At 39.5% G+C, this 20,910-nt stretch overlaps 1 long non-coding RNA gene across 1 annotated transcript in view; it reads left to right on the forward strand.

The window, feature by feature from the left end:
- Positions 1-1,782: 1,782 nt before the first annotated feature.
- Positions 1,783-20,910, forward strand: part of LOC129178610 (uncharacterized) — a 48,426-nt gene continuing 29,298 nt past the window's right edge. The window contains exons 1-4 of the long non-coding RNA XR_008569818.1: positions 1,783-1,849; positions 3,021-3,109; positions 3,266-3,368; positions 3,437-3,539. This is a non-coding gene — a long non-coding RNA (uncharacterized LOC129178610). The remainder of the gene's footprint in view (positions 1,850-3,020; positions 3,110-3,265; positions 3,369-3,436; positions 3,540-20,910) is intronic.

The raw sequence follows: 20,910 nt of genomic DNA on the forward strand, positions 1-20,910 counted from the left end.
TTTGTTCACCCTGTCAGTGTTTACGCTGTCTACTTCGGAAATCAGTAGAAAAGTTGGCAGTGTTGTAACTGTTCATGCAGTCTGTCAATAGGTATCTGCCTGTCCGACATAGGGCCCTGTGTCTATTTCAAATGACTCAAAAGGCTGACTAATTTACAGCCATCCTGACGTGGTGTCATTCAGCTGCCATTATATGACATTGATGAGACAATAGCCCCCGCAGGAAGTAGCAAGGAACTCTCCCAATGCTAACGTGTGGGTCTATGTTATGTTATTTACCGTATATCTAATATGTCTTATTTTCTGTTATTGTGTTTGCTATATTGATTGGGTAATAAAAGGTGACTTTGTTGGGGTGTCAAGTGTAGAGGGCTCTAATAATGTTAAAAACATATTTAGAAGGTCGTAAACAGGTTTTCTCAGCTCTAACTATGAAAATATTCCATTTATAAATAAGGAATCCTACTTATTCACTTATCATGGTCGGTCTGGAGCCAATTAACCTCGATAAACTGTACATTCGGTAGAACATAAGTAGATTTAACCCCCACAACTTGGTTATTTCATCATACAAAATCAACCGGGTTGTTGCTTTTACTCAGAGAAATAACCCCTGAAATGTTCCATATGTGTCATGAATTGCGACATTATGATTAATCATATGTTATGGTCGTCATGGTGACAACAGTATAGCTTGTTGGACCTGCATGTATGTCCTAATCTATTTCTTTTTTCTCTTACAATTACTTTCCCATTTACAGCTTTTGCTCAACTGATTAAGTGCCACCAGTGGATAATGAGTTAGTGTCAACAATTTGGAGTGTAGATGACGTGGAATCGATTGCACATCACCTGGCGGTAACGCAATGCGTCTTAATCATGCAACACACACACAACAAATGACTAATAAGCTGAGGATCATAATCAGTCATATAACAGGATGTATAGCTATGCAGAGGGGGTGCTTATGTGTGTGTATGTGTTGTGATTGGTGTTATTTCTTCACCATCAGCACTGATCTGAATATTAAAGCAGCAGGTTGCCACTTAGAGTATTAAATAAGCAGCGTAAATCAGGTGTAGAGACAAGGATGCTTAACAAAAGATGAAGTTTGTGTGTTTGTGTGTGAGAGAGCGAGAGAGAGAGAGACCTGCAATTTCAACTTGACTGATGAACAAGTGACAAAGACAAGACACAAGGCACAAGACAAGGGTCCACACGCGCATATTCCTTTGTATAAGCGTACTCGCAATTTATCCAATGGGTTTGTGTGAGTGGGTGAAGGAGGGCGATATATGAAGCCCAGCACTCACGGTGTAGGCCGAGTGCAACCTGATGGATTGTGTGGCAATGGCGACAACTGACGTAACTGATGTAAGCATGAAAAAGCCTTGTGTGTGTATGTGTGTGTGTGTGTTTTTTTGTGCGTGCGCTTTGCAATTAAACTTGAACATTCACAATAACAAACCTGCACTACTCACTACAGTACACGGCCACAACTTTAGAAAATCACTTGCACAATATGAGATCTGATACAAGAGCTGTATAAAAAATCTGCCTTTGTAGACATAATAACTATTATTTTTTAACACGAAGGGGTATTAATTTAACAATATGTTTATTATTGAGATTCCCAGTCCTGTATATTTTTTTAACAGCCAGTCTACAGCATTGCTTACTTCTTTTTCTGTCATTTTGTACCTGCTATATGTCCAATCGCCTGTAGATGGCACACTGTTCATTACATTACAATTGTGTCATATACAAGAGAAGAAGAAAGTTGTTAACGACAGACAAGTAGAGCAGGTGGAACGTAACTGTACGAGTTGTGTTTTTATTCTATCAGCAGGTAAGCAAAGTTTTAATACACATTTAAAATAATTTTACATTACCTGCCAGTCAAGTTAAAGTTCGTAGTATTTAATATTGTTTGTACTGGTCTAGCAAAGATGGCGGGCGCTAGTTTAGCCGTGTTAGCTAAACTGTTCCAATCTATATTTGTATGGAATCACAGGAGTGCCAAAATTAAAAGGCAATACGTGTGGAAATACAAAGAGAATCAATAATAAAAAAAAAATATACAAATGTAGTCATTTTTTTTTACTATTTTGTCTTTGTTTTTTCTGTATTGTCTTTGTTTTTTCCAATTTGCCGTTGTTTTTCCTGTTTTGTTTGCTTTTTTACACTGAAGACGATAACAATAGCAGAAATAATAATGATAACGATGAAATAACAGTATAGTTGTATCAAATATCAAAAAATACAAATAAATTCATATACTTGTTGAAATTAGTCAAATATTTTTAATGGATTATACATTTAAATGTATATGTGTATTTATTGTTGTTATTGGTGACAGCATCTTGTAAATAAAATATATATTATTTTTTATGATAATTTGAAAGATAATAAAATATACTATCTGGACAATTGAATAAAGTCCAATTATTGCAATTTTTCTGGTGTTGGTTCTCATTCTAAACTATTACAAAAAACAACAACAACAAAAAATCAAATATCAGTTTTAGAACGCCTTGGTTCTTGTAAGATTCGGATTTTGGAACAAAGTAATAACAAAAACCGAGTTACCACTGTAATGGTAATTGTTAATTGTTTTTTGGTATCATCACAGGTAATTTGTGTGAAGCCATCACTAATAAGCTGTGAGTAAAGTAAGCTGTTAATGTTTGGAATATGTAGTGTTAATGTACAGTTTTGCCCTTTGACACTTTCTACGTCACTTTGTCTCTATATTTAGTGAGTAATCAGACCCCTTTGGATACTAAAAAAAAAATGTCAATGAGGAACAGGGAGCGACAGAAACCTGGAATAGAACTGAGTCTTTTTAGTGGAAAGATGGTAAAGTCAACATCACCAATTGGCTGAGAGAGCGCTAGAAGCACATGGATAAATAAAATCTGCTAAAAGTTGCCTTGCAGCAAAGACCTCCTGGAAGAGAGAAGCATCTTTGAGAGGATAAAAGAAGTGCAATCGCCCACTTGTTTCTTTCTCTCCCAAAGTGTGCCCCCTGAAAACAACTGGCGCGTTAAGCTTGGACAGATAGCAGACAGAGGGATGGCGTTTAGAGAGGAGGAGAATACCGCAGAGGGTTTGTTTGGGGAGAATGCACAAAGCACACAATCCTGCACACACATGCACACACATTTCCACACATACCTATTTTTTGGCAGCTTGTAAGTAAGCCGTGTACGCACACTTAACTCCTAAACAGTGTATATCTCACTTTCTTCTACCTCCTGTGAAGGCACCATGATGAAGACGGAGGGCCTCTCGCATTGACAGCGACTGGGACACAAAGCCCCATGCGGAACCATCAGAACCTCTGAAGGGGATACAGGTCCAAAAAGGTTGGCACACTCAAAAACGTAAAAAACGAAAAAGGAGACTAAGGCTGAATTCCAATTGTACCCCTTAGCCCTAGGTTTTAAGGGGTAGGGGCCACTAAGAAATGGGACACCACTTGATTGTCATTATGTCATCACCCTTCACCGCTTGCTGGCTGTGGCATAGGAGATGAGGTAAGTAAGTTATGCATAATAAATGTTTCCTACCATAAAGTAAGGTGCATACATTTTAACATTATTTCAATGTTATATAGCCTACCTCACAACACCTTTTTTAATAAAAGGCACACATTATTACAAACTGTGACATTTATTGCAAAACAACTCTGATAAATAACAGCTTACAAGCAGCACTGTATCAACATTTATAAAAATAGAAAAAATATGTATCAAGTATACATAAGAATTGGAGATAACAATATAACGAACTTTATGAAAATCAACACATGTATAAACCTTATCACTATTATTTCAAGGTTTAAAAACCTTCCTGTTTTGGCCTCGCTCTCCTCCTGTCAGTGATGTGCTCTCTCAAGTCCAGAATAGCATATTGTTGCATTTTACCTTTCCATACTGGGATTGCAGCTTTTGAATGGTCCTGGTGTGCTGTGTGGTGTAGCACAGGGCTGACTTCAGTTGGCTCAGCACCTCCTGCAGGAATGACACATACGCATGATTGATGGGCTACAACTATTAACTCATTGTAAATACAATAATAATAGTAATAGTGTGCTGAAAACAAATATAGAGTAATAGTAAAAAAAAAAGAAATAGACGGGACAGCGTTAGATTCCATAAATTGAATAAACCTTGATAATCTGGTGTGCTGTGCATAGATGGCCATGTTGTTTACATCTTTTATTTAGCTCCCTTCCTGACCATCCGTGTTGTATGCCTTACACAATAAACATATCTCACCATGAGAGTTGTTGGTGGACTAGGTTGGCTATAATTCACAGCAAACAGACTTCACACTATGATGTGCGTTACCTGAGTGATTAGATAGCTAATATAAAATTCCGACACAGTCACAGTACACTTCAGTAATATAGATTCCTCTCGCTAGAAAGTGATACATTTATATGCTTCTTTTGGTTTATGCTGTGCTGCTGGAGTGTTTTATCCGAGTAGACTCCTCATACCCCTACGTTTCAAGTCTGGTCCCCACACTAAGGCTTAATCCCTTCCCCCCCCAAAAAAAAAGAAATGAAGGGGAAGGCGGAGCCACAACACCCGCTGAGAAGACGGAAGCGCATAGACCGAAAGAAACGCATAAATAACTCATTCGAGTGCAAAAAGTAGCTGTGCAACTGTTGGCAAGTGGAACAATAACACATGTAACAAACCTGATGTTTTCAAAGAGTATTTCCTTTTTTTGTCATTACCATTTTCCCGCTCAGGTCAGAGGTCCAAAAAGTGAATTTTTTGCCAATTGAAAGAAAGCAATATTTGGAGGGATGTTTTTCTGAAATGTAAAAACCAATAACAGCTTAATTTTTAAACTAATTATGTGGAGTGCATGAGAAAGTGGAAAGGGAAAAATTGTCTCTCTTTGACCCCATGGTCATTTATTAACACGTATATTTCACAACACAGCAGCAACAGAACCAATGTTGTTATAGCGGTAAAGGCTTTGTTATGGCACAGCATAGTCACTACTTTGTATTGATCCTGTTAGAGCTTGTTGGCGGGGACTGAGCACCAGGGGCAGCGTTTTCCTGAGTGTGAGCAACCACAACTCTCGTTCACTTTCTATTTAGCTTTGTGTGTTGTGAACAGTGGTGACTGAAACGGCATCCAGATCGTTGTTGGCGTTGGAACTAATCTTCTTGATACAACACTGACTTATTGCACGCTTTATTGTACCATTTTGTTTTCAACGCACTTCCGGTGACTGTTTTTGACTGAAGAGCTTCAAGCTTTAAGGTGAAGATCCCTATTGATTTTGAATTGCATGTTATCCAAGATGCTCAAGGGTAGGTGGGGTCACAAGGTCATATTGCGACATGGTTTTGTCTGGGAAGAGAAAGATCGTCATTGTGACGTGCACTGTTTACATGTAGTATAGAGTTACATGCACAATAGGCTAAATGCAATTATTTCATTATCACAAAACATGTACGCCGTGTTTGACAGCCTTTTTATAAGTCTGGAGCTATCTCCACGGCCGGTTTGCCGACAGATGTTGGCCATAATTGAGGCATTTAGTGCTCCTGTTTTGATACGCAACAGTGGTAATTATGATGCAGCTGCTGACAGAAGACGTCCTCGCATCTCAGCTGTAGTTGCCGTTTTGGAAGGTTTTAATGACACCTTGATGATTGTTGGGTTACCATTGCGGGCTGTGAAACGTTTAAATCCGCATCTGGTCGCCATTGTCGGCTGCCAGTTAGCATAAACGGAGCAGCATCAGTTACATTGTTCCGCCGTTTGCGGAATCTGTTACATAAAAGACAAAAACACCCATGCGACCTCCCTTGTTTGTAGTGGTTTCGTTACGGCCTGCATGCTTGTGTTCTTGGGTTGGCTTGCGTGTCACCAAGGTTACCGGCTCTGTTCACAGTATCCTTCTCATAAGGTGTAAATGTATGTGTGACTACACCCTTGAAAGCAACAATGTATTGCTCAATTTTCCATTGCTGACTGTCATGTTGTACTTCTTCAGACTACTTCAGCTGCTGGTTGTAGCCAAATAGTGCATTTCATTTTGTCTTAATTGCTTCAAGACACAATTAATCAATAATACATTTCCACCAGTATGCAGAATTCGTAATGTGTAATTAATCAGTTCCATGGAATCTCGGTTAGCGTCCTTAATTTGTTCCAGAAGGTCCGATTCTAACTGAAACATTTCCGTCATAAGAAATAATGCAAATCCAATGAATCCGTTCCAAACACCCACAAATGTTAACACAAAATATAGTTTTACAATTATAGTTTTACCTGCAGAAAAAAAAAAATTGAAATGCATATAAACGATGAATGGCAGGAAGAAATGAACATTTATTGTCACTTGATTGAAGACACTTGTTGACAAAGACGGCGATGACGAGCAGCGAGGGAGGCGACCAAATATCCGCATGGATAACACCTTCATACTTTGCTAAGAGTTATTTCTTGAATTCAATAGTTTCTCTCCTTCTCTATCAAAATGCTGTCACTTGCAACTTTGTTTGGCTGCCTTGCGGGTTACTTTGCAGCTGTGGTAAATAAGAAAAGCAGAGACTTGCGGCGTAGCTGTATTAGTTAGCAAAGAACTACAGTCATATATACAACATTTAAATTATTTTAAATGATTTAATTTAAAAAATAAAAAATAAAAAATAAATAAAATAATAACAAATAAATTATTTTTTAGAATGATTTTAAATTATTTAAAATAATTTTTTTCAGACTAGAGTTACTTCATCATATCTGACAGTTTTGACTGTTTAATTGCAGTCACTCACAAAAGAATTGTTTAGAATATTATTACCGATAGACCAAATGAACCTCACTGGATAACTATAGGGTCAACCGCTGACGACGTCATGGACGGGCGATAAAGCGAGGGGACGATGACTAACAGTCGCGGTTTTCATGCTAACAGGCTGCTAACAGGGATGTTTCATGATAAATATATGATACATTTTGTGATAAAAATATGTTACAAACTGTTGGACTCACACAGTGTATCACTAACACACAACACAACAAGATGCATGCCATATTGTACGCTAACCGAGAAATGTATGCTAACAGAGGCAAATTATTTGCGTAATTTTTTTTTTACATAAACTGAAAAATGTGATAACAGTACCAATTATTATTGTTTGTACAAACTTTGTAGCATTTAAAGTAGTCAGGCAATGTTTACTTGAAGACATGATTTTATAACAAAGAGAAGTTCTTATTGTTATTTTAGCATGTGAGTAATTTAGCTTCTGCCTGTGTCATTGTCAGTTACAGTGGAACCTCGGTTAGCGTCCGCCCTGGTTAGCGTGTTTTAACATAAAAAATGTACGCCAAAGTTTTTCCGGTTCGTGTACAATGCGGCGCGCGTCTTGTCGTGTTGTTAATGCACTCCGTGAGTCTAACTGTTTTCCTGATGTATTTTTATCACAAAACGTCCATGGCGTGTAACAAAAAAAGCTAGCTTGCTACATCTTGAGTGAAGGTAAAAGTAACCTTAAATGTTCATCTACCCCTTTCATTCATCGTTTTTATTTTTCATTCATCACATTTATATGGATTTGGAATGGTTTACTGCTTCTAAAACTATAAAAACATTTTGTGTTAACAATTTTGGCATTCTGGAATGGATAATTGGATTGAGATTATTTCTTACGGGAAAAATTGATTCAGTTAGAGTCTGTTTCAGGTGGAGTCGGACCTTCTGGAACTAATTAATGACGCTAATTAAGGTTCCACTGTATATCCACGTCACAACTGTAGGAGGAGCCCTGGAGCATTCCTTACTCTTGCTATGTGTTTTTATCTACATTATTTCTATGAGATATAACTGGATGGCCGCATGGTGGCCTAGTGATTAGCATGTTGGCCACACAGTCAGGAGATCTGGAAGATCTGGGTTTGAATCTCTGTTGGACATCTCTGTGTGGAGTTTGCATGTTCTCCCAGTGCCTGTGCGTGCGTGGGTTTTCTCCGGGTACTCTGGCTTCCTCCCACATTCCAAAAATGATTGGCAACTCTAAATGATCTGAATATGAGTGTGAATGGTTGTTTGTCCATATGTGCCCTGCGATTGTGTGGCGACCAGCCTAGGGTGTACCCCGCCCAACGTCAGCTGGGACCCTAATGAGGCCCTAAAGCGGCATAGATCATGGATGAATGGATAACTGGGCTTTTAAAAAGACCCTGGTAAAACAAATGTATGTTAGATGGACATTGCCATCCTTAACATGTCTGTAAACCCATGTCTCATGTCTGTTTACTCGATGTTCTTCAACTAAATGCCTTTAAACATGGTCGTCTCAGCGGAATCAAACTCTTATTTACCCTCTCTTCCCTGTATTTAAGACAACCTTCTCCCCCGATAGAGAACCCCGGGGATCACATTTTTTTAATGCAGCAACAAAACAACAATAAAATCCAGTCGCCTTAAGGCACACTGGGAGGCAAGTCGAGGCAATGAAGGAAATGTTTAAAAAAATCTTCCTTTTGCTCTCCAGGGTGGTAGATGAAGGATGAGCGTTGGATAACAGGGATCACAGGCGACCGGTGGGATAATGAGGATTCGCTCAGATGAGCCATGTCATCCCTTCACCCTTTGACACAGCATCGCAGCTAATTTAGCTTCCTTTACCGCCATCCCAGATAGACTGTGTCACACTTTCAATTTTCCCTTTGGGAAAACCATTTTTGTCCCCAATGCTTTGTCTTAAAAACAAAGCTGAACTTGTCTTCTGGAAGGAAATCAGAAATTGACGCTAACATGGGATTGTTCACCTACAGTTGCCCTCAGAAGTTTATAAACTTGCAATCATTTGCAAAAACACAAGAGAACCAAAAGAATTGATATAGCACAGCTAATATTACAAGCAGTCATCCTTTTTTTTAAATTTGCCGTCCATAGAAGGTTTGCACGTTATTTAAATAAATTAAATTTTCAATCATTTTCCTATTAAAACTGCTGCTGTGGCAAATTCTACATTCTTTGCAAGCTTGGACTGGGCATCAATTGAAGCATGCACTAAGTGGAGACAGGCTATTATTTTAGAAACTCATGTAACAGCTTCATTTTTTGTAATTTTTTTTTTTACTCTAATAATGACTTGAAGAAAGTGAAAAGGAAACTGTAGCTCTCTTTGACCAGATGGTCATTTATGATCAAGTATATTGCACGACACAGCAGCAACAGAACCAATGTTGTAATAGCGGTAAGGAGCAAACTGCTCAGTCAGCATTAATCCAGCTGAAGAGTTCATTGTAAACAACATTACGGCAAGCGTAACATGCAGTTTCACACCAACAGGTGAGTAGACCAACCGGCAATTTAAAGCGCATGCAGAGGTAGATAAACCTGCTCAATTTTGACCCCTAATACTGACTACTTTAGCATCAGCGGCCGTCAAGAATATATATTTGTGTGTATATATACAAAAAATGAAAAGAAAATTGATTAATGAGGCAGAGATTATTCGCCACTCACCCACTGATGAGCCCAGGCCACCACCAATAAATCTAATACAATACACTCAATAATAAACCAAATCTGAAACTAATACTTCTCTGACAGTGAGAAACAAAAGGTTAGCTTTATTATCTCAGCAAAGGCAGTCTGCCATACTGCCTGTTAAAGTGTGCAGGTGTGTCTACTAAAGTGGAGTGTGATGTTCCAAACCTCACCTCACACCATGTCTTGATTAACTTCGCTTTACACTTTTTTGGAAGTTCTCCCCCCGTCACAAGTTTTCACTCTGCATCCTTCGATCATTGCTTGCCATTCATGTGTATTACTAATTTAAATATTCAGCGATTTTGACATCCTAATAAGATGCACGGGTTTACGCTTTGATGACTTTCATCGCGATTCTTCCCACCAGGCAGTGCTCGCACATCGTGGCACAACCGTATTTAACGTGCTAAATCACACAACGGCTACCAAAAATAACGTTGCAGGCATGCCGCTCTTAGCCACCGCCAGTTAGTGACACAACCTCTGGGCAAACAAAATGGTTCTCACCTTGCTCTGCTGTATACCACTGTTTTCACATGGTACACATCAACTTGTCTTTTTCCTCTCTCTCTCTCACTCTTTCCCTGGCCTCCTTTTACAAATCTCAAACAGAATAATTCAGTCATAGCCCATGGCCAAGAAGACAAAGTTGTGAGAAGATAGATGCATACAGTAGATAGATGGATAGATGTATAGTGTCACTTTTACTCTCTAAAGCTTGGTCTTTGTCACTTTCCTCAACTGAAGGATCATTAAAGTGACGGGAGGGAGAAACCTTACTTTCTCACACTTGTTTTAAATCTTAAAATCCCTTTGAGGGCCTAAGGGATGTAGCAGAATTTGGTACTTTGGACTGTGGTTTACTTTCAATTGTATCATTTTAAGCCAGTAGAAACAAAAGGGGTGTGGGGGCAGGGAGAGACCCTCAACGTAGGGCCTCTGTTGCCCCATGTAAAGACATCCATCGGCCATGTTAATTGCCATCTTTACATTCTCATACCTATCAATATTCAAATGGCCTGTCTAAAACTGAGCCTGTGACATCATCAGCCATCACATTAGCATATAGCAAGCCACCGAAGTGCCTGGCTTGTTGTATACAAACAACTGTTTTCCCTCCATGACCTTTCCCTCTGTGTGGGCTTAGTGGGCCGGTGATGTTGTGAGCGGATTAAGCCTGTTTGCTGTAAGGACCAAGATGGGCTTCAGTGATTGTGAAGGAGATGGAGAGATTGGTCACATGCATGCACACACTTGCATAATATCTGCAGCACGCACACAAAGAGCTGTTGCTGTGCTAAAGCTAATAAGATTTGACGGACCTCACTCCGCTGGCTGCTGGTGCAATTTCTTTAAAAATCCTTTTATTTGTTTTGAACTCTTTAAATGGTCTTGCCCTGCCTTACCTCTCTGAGCTGCTTCACCCCTCCCCATTCCTCTTGCCGGTCCCTCAGGTCAGCTGATCAGCTTCTCCTTGAGGTCCCAAAGTCAAAGAGCAAGCTCAGAGGGGCCAGAGCCTTTTCATTTGTTGCTCCTAAAATGTGGAATGATCTCCCCATCCACTTGAGACAGTCTCCTTTTTTTTTTAAGGCCAATCTTAAAACCTTCTTTTATTCTTTGGCTTTTAACCCACCATGAGACTTGAATTTTAATAATATTTAAATAATATTTTAATACTATTTTTAATTTTATTTGGACTCATTGTTTTTATTTTCTTTTATGTTTTTTTAATGTTCTTCCTAGATTTGATTTATTTTGATGACCAGCCATTTGTTTATAACTGTGGTTTTGGTTAAAGGGCGCTAGAAATAAAGTCGGTATGGTATGGTATGGTAACCTACAAAGTGTAAGCATTACCAGGACACTTGGCCCGTCCTTGAGATACAGTACTCAAATGATACTCTTCTAATTTCAATACGTTTAAAGTATGCCTCCTTTGTATGGATAAAAAAATGGATATTACAAAATACAATCGATAACCACAGACACAGGTACAGATAGGCTTCAGCGGATACTCAACATGTTTTATTATGCCTGTAAGAAAATAATAGCTTTCTTTTCAAGTCTTACTGGACAAATAAATGCAAAAAATCTGAAATAATATTAATTTTCTTAGCAAATCCAACTGTAAAAGAATGGCTCTCACAAACGTTTCAATGTAGATGTAAATATTAAAGATATTAGTTAAAACCAAAAATATTTATACAGTCCTCCCTTGCTACATTAATACATTAATACATTATTAGTCAACAAATATTGAAAGACAACTTACGTACAAATACGTAGTATTCTGGCCACCAGGCATCAGCAATGTTACATTGATAAGACATGACATTAGATTTGATTACCTTCACACTGTATGGAGTCAGCCATGGCATGGCACATGACATAGTGAAAGAAGTTCTCCTCACATTCAATGTGGAAGTGGTAAGCTTTTGGTTACTTTGTCCTTCTCCCCAACTCTGTTTTAAACACTTTAAGTTTAAAATAAGTAAATTGGAGAGGCTAACTTAATTAGCTCCTTAGTTCAGTAGCTTGCCAGTCTAGCAGCGTCCCTGCAGTGATCCCATAGCCTGCGCAATGTGGAGTAAACAAAGAATAATATGGGTGTAAAGGTCACTCTGCATGTGGCAGTAATATGCATTTCAAAGTGGTGGACAATTGCAACAGAAGGAAAAGACAAGAAGCTCTACTCACTGTAATTGACACATGTTCAGTGATTTTTCTAGGTCATCTCACATACTGTATTTGCCTGGCCATGTGTTGCTGGCACAATTTATCGAGCATAACAGCCCCATTGGCCAATATTTAAAACAATGTGGTTATTCTAGCCACACCCACATGGTTGTTTAAATGGCAAATAAGGGGCTGTTGTAAATTACTACAAGAACACTGACGTTTCTGAGTCGAGTTCATTTAATACAGTACATATATTTTGCAATTCTATCACGACTTTGTATTGTATATAAAATAAATATGAGTACGAAAGAAAAAACAGTGCCAACTCCTGGGTATGGTGGGATACTATCCCAGCTGCCCTTCATACAGAATGGCCACAGCATCAGAGTTTTCACAGTGATCCATCCATCCATCCATCTTCTATGCCGCTTATCCTCACTAGGGACGCAGGTATGCTGGAGCCTATCCCAGCTAACTATCTGTTGAGCAGTTTTGTAGTTGTGCTAGTAAGAACGCGAAGACATACCTTCAACATGTACTGTATATGGAGAGCGAGTGAGAGAGACGACAATGAGAAAGGAATCATTTATGTGGACTTTGACAAAGAATCAACTAATTGTCACATTTCTGTCAGTGCATCACTGCTTTAATGAGATTGCTCGCCTAATGAACAGTGCCACACAAGCTTGCATTGAGTGTTCAGTTTTTCTTGTTACTGCAAGAAGCTCACATCCGTCTCTCATTATCCCGTCTCCTTTTTTAAAGTCCACACATCTTTTGTCATAGTCCTGTCAAAGGACTTAATGGTGGATTTAGAATTTGATAACTTTTTAATTAGGAGTCCGGCAAAATATTGATATAGCAAACCATCACCCTTACGATGGACTATCAATACACTCTTGCCGCGTATTTGTTTTTTTAAATTATTATTAAAATACAGTTGCTATAAACTTCTTCCACTGCTCCTCCTCAGTGAGTAGTCACCATTTTACATGTCATCCAGGAGGCGCTCCTTGAGAGAGAGTGGCTGAACATTGGGCGGAATTAAGTCATAGTTTACGTCAGTGTGTTCTCACTTTGGCTTTGTTAGATAAGGACTTTGTGACACACAGGCGGCATATTGTGGTTTGTCATGAAAATACGACACACTTGTGGCACAACAAACACCGTTTGCCATCAGGCTCCTTAAGCATGCGGAGAAGATTGTGCCTAGTAAGAAAAACGTTGACTTTTCTGTTCAAAAGCTTGTGTTGTTCAATCAAGAAACACATGTTTGGTTGACTTCTTTTATTGACAGCATTTCCACTAGGGATGAGCGAAGTACACCACTATCTGTATCTGTATCTGCATTTGTTCACCTATCTAAATTTTCTGTATCTTTATCTGTAGTTGGCGGGACATAAACTGGAAGTATGTGTGGTTTAACCGGAAATGAGTGGGGCTTAAATCGGTAGATTATTTTAAGCCTGAAATTGACAAGGATTGATCGGAAGTTGCTATATTTATTGTTTATTATTCAGCTATATGTGTACTGCGTATGTGTGAAAGTGATCTGTAAGACTTTATTATAATTATTTTTTAATGATCTGTGTGAAGTTGGTGATTCATGTAAACATCCAGTGATGGTAAACAGGGAAATAATCTGTCAGTCTTGTTCACTGTAGTTTTCTCAAAAGTTTTCTAAAACGAGTATCCGGCTCATCCGTAGTTTTCACCTAATTGGATGGTTCATGTTTGACAGAATTGTCTGTCACAAGTTCAAAGGGGCTACAATTAAGTACAGAGTGCCACAACTGAAGACTTTGACGTCACCTGATCGCTGCCTGGTAGTCACGCTAATGCTTTGTGCTTTCACACTGAGCTGCTCCTATTAAATGGACCAGTGAATCAGTCATGGGCAGGTGAAAATTAATATTAAAAAAAGAAACAGTTCCACTTTTTTGGAGCCCATTTTAAGAATGAAAACTTATCATTATCAAACTTATCAAAACTAAATCATTACAGGCAGTCTATCATATCTGCTTGTCATTTAACATGAGCCAGCCACCAATTGATGCTACTGCACAACCTGAGGCTTTAAACACTTCTCTCAGAGATGCCATATTATCTTCGCTGAGCTGCTGGCAGCACAAATAAGGACTTTTGGTTTGATTCGGCTTTTGCGGCTTTTCCGGTAAAGGCCGCCAGATCCTCCAACTTAGTAGAAGTGACTTTTGTCTCAACCTTAAGACCTTGCTGAGGAAGTTGAACAATCCTGTCACATTCAGAGCATTTTTGTCTTTGTCATTAGGAGGTCATAACAGTGTCAGTGTCTGACAGAAAATTACAAGAAAGCCAGATTTGAACACCGATTTTGACTTTTTAAGGCCATGGTCTTAAACTTTTGATCAGCTGATTTTAACTTTTGGAGTTGAAATGCATTTTTCGATTTTTTTTTTTTGTCTCTTGCTGCTGTTTTTCCTCCCTGTATATTGGTTGCTGACTGCAGGTGGTCCTGTATGTATGTGTGCATATATATATACTGTGTATATGTAACCCGCCCGGTTTCGCACTGCCCGCACCGGGGCTTGAACGCGGGACCTTTGTAATGGGAGGCAGGGCGCTGACCACGCGACTAAAAGCCTGGACTGTCGGCCGCGTGTTCAGCACAACTCTTGAGGCAGAGAGAGTGAAGTTTACCAACGTACACTCGCACAGCCTCACAGGCTGGCATCCGTTACATATATACAGGTATATATATATACACATCCAATATGGCACGCACGTTAGTTAACTTTTTCGACTTCATTATGTCTCCCAAGCCACAGTGCACCAAAGAAACCAACTGCATGGAAGTGAAAATTAACAAAATAAAAAGCTTAGAGCGTGGATGGAGACATGCTCTTCTGGTCCTAACTACTCAACTGTTGATTATCAGTGCTCATGAATGAGAGAGGGGTAATGGATTCCATGCGCTATTACAAGGAGATCTGGGAGGAGAAGAGGAGGCTATCCTTTCAGACTAGACTATGGGACAATATTTTAAGAAGGTAAAAAGGCGCGAAAGCCAACCACAGGGAGATACAAGTAGGGAGGGGTTCTGTTTTTATTTTAATCACAGTTTCATTTAATTCTTGTATTTAATCTTTTTATTACTGTATGTCCTTCATGTGTTCTGTTTACAGTGTGATTGACCGAGGAATTCATTTTGTTCTAATTTCCGGCTTACACTAAAACTCAGGATCTGGTGACCTGTAGCTTCCGTCTTTACAGAAGACTTTCTTCAACCTTTACACAAAAACGATTGTCTTGTTTTCTAACACTTTTGGACGTTTTCAAATGTTTACATTTTCAAGCTCTACAGCACACTTGTAGTTTAAATAATTGGCCAGCGCGACAGTGTAAGACAATGACCTCAGTCAAAGCGCTAAGCCCCTGAAAAGACCAGACATGTTCACACACACACACACACACACTTGCACACACACTCAAAGACTTAGACACTCAAACCTCGGGTCACACTCACTTTCATCACGAGACCTCTTGGCAGCTCCTGCGCTGCCGGCTGTCCTAAGGTATCGTTTCTATTTGTGAAGAGCCTAATTGCTCAAGTGTCTGGGAAATGGCCGTTGAGATTGTGACTGGCTAATGAGCTCCCCGGGAGAAAGGAACAGTAGTTAGCCAAAGCAACACCGGACTCAGCTTTCTTGATAAAGGTCAAATCCCTCAGGGGGAAAATGTCACAGTGTGAGGTCTGTCGGAGGAGGCAGAGGAGCGAGGGGCGGCTGACGTTTTGCTCGCTTGTCCAGAATTTTCTATCAGATGAGATGTCATGTTCCTTTTTCGAAAGTGTAGCCCACCACATCGCGCCGACAGCAGACTCGGTCGACTTTAGTCATGACTCAGCATGACATTCACAGGTACAAGCAGGACTGAAACATCGATCATCAAGAATCAGTTGATGCCAGGCTTCTTGATGCAGGCTTTCTCAAAGTTTGTGTTGCGCCTGAGGACCAGACAACTTTAGGGAAGGAGCAAAATGGAGCGATTCTTTGTTTTGGAAAAGCCCTGGTCTAAAATGTCTTGGTAAGATGAAGAATTTAACAATTTTACAATTTGAGGAATATAGATTGACCTATTTAAGTAAGGGTTAACAAACAAAAACATGTTTAAAGGCCAATCTGGCTTGAAAGTTTCTGCAAATTATTAAAGTTCTTGGACACTTTGTTCACCCTACCCTGCTTCGTGACTCTATAAGCAAAGTGAAGGAGGAATATCGTCAGTAATGGTCTATAAATCCATTAGCTCCAGCCGAATGGAACATACTTGGCCATCCTTTTATTCAAGTCTTTTTGTGATTTGGATACCTTGCTTTATCTTTTTCTCTTTATTAAGCTATCACACGTGGTGAACTAAATGAGAGTCCAGCAGCTTTGATTTGAGTAGGCTGAGAAAAATGAGAAAAAGTAAAAGCCCCGTCCGCCTATGCTAATGGAACTAGTAGAAAACACTAATGAATCTCTAACCCTCTCTTTGCTTCTCTCTTTAACCTGACGTATTCTCTCTCGGAAATTCATTCCCTCCTCTCTTTGTAAATTATTTGGCCCATACACTCTATGGTAGATTTCACTCCCTGGGTGCCATTAAAAGGAAAAACACTGCTGCCAAAAATAAACCAACAACTACGAGTGTAAGAGCAAATATTTCAATTCATCCAAGTTGACAAGTCCATCCTTTTTCATGCTCTTTAACGCCATAGTGTTAATTTTGTTTAAAAACCCCCCCCCATCCCTGTCCAGTTTTCTTGTCTGCGTTATTCTATCACGATAGTGCTGTAACATGCCAAATTATCGATTTACTCGTTAAGCAGGCTTCCTGGGGGTTTGTGCAGAGATGTGGGCCCGGCCCCAAACACCCAGCTCCAATTAAGTGAACAGTTGTCAAGAGGTTTAGGAAGTTTTGCCTCGTTGCAGAAGCGCTCCAGTAGCATACCGATAGCAGCATACATAACAGTATCTTGCTACCATGGAAGGTGTATTAATATAGCAGGTGTGGTCCAGTTACCAAATTGGCAAGGCATTAAACTCCAGAGCAAGGAATTCTGGGCAGAAGTCCCATCTGTATCATTAAACTCTTGATAACCTAACAACCTATGAGCGTACCTTCCATAATTTAAGAACCTACTAATTATCCATAGCTGTGAGAGTGAATGGCTGTTTCTCTATATGTGCCCTGAGACTGACGACAGTCTGTCCAGGGTTTAACTCGCCAAAAGTCTCCTGGCCAAAAGTCAGTTGGGATTAGCTCCAGCTCGCCTGTCCCTCTTAGCAAATAAGCAAAATGTATAGAAGAAAACACACACAAATGAACACTGACTGTGCATCAATGCCAGCGCTGAGCCGTGAGTGAAAGGCGCAGCGTGTTTTTGATGTGCTCATGCAATTCCTGAATCCTAATCAGCAGCCAGTCAATGAAAACGGCAACACGAGTTTACAGAACATGTATTCATCCACGGCGTGGAATATTTGCACACCTGAATACACCACAAACAGTCCTCACATAAGTATTAGCCTTTTCATTTGAAATCAGAGAATGGGTGTCTTGAGATCTCACAAGATTAAAACATGACGATATTTCTCGTTTAAGAGAAAGCTGTCTCTCGGATACAGGGCGGCCAGAGTTTTATCAGACGGTGAGCTATGGCATCGCTACTGTGAATGATAATACACGTAATATGGAAGTGACAGTGCACGAGGCAGGATTGCAACCCCACATTAAGTCTGAATCGCAATTCCACACCTTAATTAACCCTTCCCCTTAGTTTTACCTCCTGTCTTACTCCTACCACTTAAAAGGGGAAGAAGACACAAAGAAATGGGACGCCATTTGAGTCTCATTACGTCATCACCCTTCACAGTTGCTATGGCTGTCCCTGGCTGTGACTAGGCAGATGCAACAATTTAAGTGTTTATAATAAATATTTGCTATCACAAAGTGAGGTGCATACATTTCTACATTTTTTCTTTTGTATATAGTGTTGTATATAACACCTTTTTTAAATAAAAGGAACACATTTTCACAAACTGTGACATTTATTGGCAAACACAGGCCTCTAATAAATAACATCTTAAAACCAGCACTAATGACATTAATTAAAATGGAAAATGTATCAAATGTACATATGAAATAGAAATAATAATACAAGATGAAGTGTATGACCATCAACAACAATTGTATAAACCTAATCAACCAATATTTGAGGTTTAAAAACCTCCCTCTTTTGGCCTCGGTATCCTCCTGTCATTGTTGTTCCCGCTCAGATTGTTTTGAAAGAAAGTCCACAATAGTATTTTCTTGGTCTCTTGGTCTTCCTGGAGTGATGTGTGGTGTTGCAAAGGGTTGTGACAATGTGCTTTTGTGGTGTGCTGACTTCAGTTGTCTCAGCATATCCTACAGGAATGACACATATGCATAATTGATGGGATACCACTATTAACTCATTGTTAATACAATAATAATAGGATTAGTAATAGTATAGTAATAGTATGCTGAAAACAAATAGATTAATGGTAAAACATTGATGTGGAAAAAGTTAGATTCCAAAAGTTTAATCAACTTTGATAGTCTGGAGTACTGTCCACGTACAGTATGGCCATGTTGTTGACATGTTTATTTAGCTCACTGACAATTCCTGACCATCGATACTGTATCCTGAATACAATACATACAGTATATCTAACTACGATGTCCTGCGTTACATGAGTGATTAGACAGCTAATATAAAACACGAACAGCACAGTCGAGTTCATTTCAGTAATGTAGCTTCTACAATAGCTACATGAGCTAGCTTACTATAACTACTAACTGGCTAATGTAGTTGGTATTGAATCATTCATGAAATGCAGTACATTGCAGTGAAGTTTGATATCGGTGTTAGCTGGCTTGTTATCACTAGTGACAACCAACAATTGAAAACATGGCGAATATTTATGTGGGGTACCAAAAGGTTGAATATCTAATAAGGCATGGATGTTGTAACGAGGAAAATCAATCATTATGCTTGATTACTTATATTCATTTACTTCTTTCAGTCTCCGCTCTGCCGCCTTGTCAGCGGGAGTAGTGTATCGTAAAAAAATTGTCCTAGCTCTGTGTTTCAAGTGTGGTCTTCGACTGCAAGAAACACTTAAATGCACACACTTACTCGCTAAGTATAGCAATCATGTCACTAAATTGTCAACACGGATCTTTTCTATGAATGAGGTGTTGGCCGTATGAAGAGGTACCAGTCACCACCGGTGCTTGAAAGTTGGTGCTGAGCCAAATGCAATGAGCGTCAATAGAACCGCTCGGTGATTAAGGGTGCAGACAAGTCTGAACATCTACGTGGGTTGACCTGAGAAATCTTAAGTAAAATTGTGGCTCATTGCAGAAATAAAATAAACAAAAACCCAGCACAAGTGGAAAAATAGCGAAGAAAATAAATAAAATGCCGTTCTCAGTGCAATCTACTATGGCTAATGTCAGTCAAGTCACTACACAATAGATATTTTCTTAGAAAAAAAATACAAAAAACAAATCAAAATGCAAATAAATGTAATTAAGTGACCCAAGAAGGTCACAACATAAATAAAAAAAAGGTCGTAATGTTACTTTATTACATAGCGGCAGGTCCCACGTTTCCACAACCCTCCGTTTCTTGGTCATGTGATTGTTGTTAGCAACTGAGACGTTAAATGGTTGTTGCTTGTTGCTCTGTGGAGAGTAAACACTTTATACCACTTATCCTCCACTCCTGTGTCCTTCTCAATCACATCTCCACATTTGGCGACCCTCGACGTGAGTAATATGTCGACCAACAACAGTGCGGCCATACCGGAGTCGCTCAATGCTAATGAGGCAGCTAACAACACCTGTGCTGTCTATGGCCAACGTGTGGCAACACAGCACACATCTGTGGTTTTAACACATCGAAGCCCAGTTCCTCCCGACTGCGAGGAACAACACAGGATGTGACAAAGTATTTTCATGTAGTGGCCGCGCTAGACCTTCACTTTCTCTCATATCGTAGAAACGTTATGACGCCTTTCAAGTTCACTTTTTTATATTTTTACAATTTTACATTCACAAACAATTCAGACTGCATACACAGTAAATGATGAATGAATAAATAAACTTCCTGAAGTTGAAGACTTGATTGTTGCCAAAGATGGCTTTGAGGCAGTGGAGAGGTATGAGCAGAGATGGACACCACCTTCATGTTTTGGTAGGAGTTATGTCTTAAATTCAGTAGTGTTTCTCGCCTTCTTTATATTTGGCTCAACCTCCACTGTGTTTTTTTTTGTGACCAATAAAAAAAAAGGCTTGTGGCGTAACTGTGTTAGTTAGCAAAGAACTATAGAGTAAACCGCTGATGATGTCATAGACGGGCAACAATGATTTCTGGCTCTGGTTTCCATGCTAACAGGCTGCTTACGGGGACGTTTTGTGATATAAATCTGTTACGAACACAGTTGGACTCACGCAGTGTTTAGTGCAGGGTTAGGGAACCTATGGGAACCTAAGGCTCAGAAGCCAGATGTGGCTCTTTTGATGACTGCATCTGGCCCTCCATCCATTTCCTACCCACAATGCAGGTGGCCAGACCCACTGCCAGCTGTCCTTCCAATATTTTCCGGGTCAGACACCAAAACTTAAGTATTACTGGAT

This window comes from Dunckerocampus dactyliophorus, chromosome 3 (assembly GCF_027744805.1).
Source record: "Dunckerocampus dactyliophorus isolate RoL2022-P2 chromosome 3, RoL_Ddac_1.1, whole genome shotgun sequence".
Classification (NCBI taxonomy): domain Eukaryota; kingdom Metazoa; phylum Chordata; class Actinopteri; order Syngnathiformes; family Syngnathidae; genus Dunckerocampus; species Dunckerocampus dactyliophorus.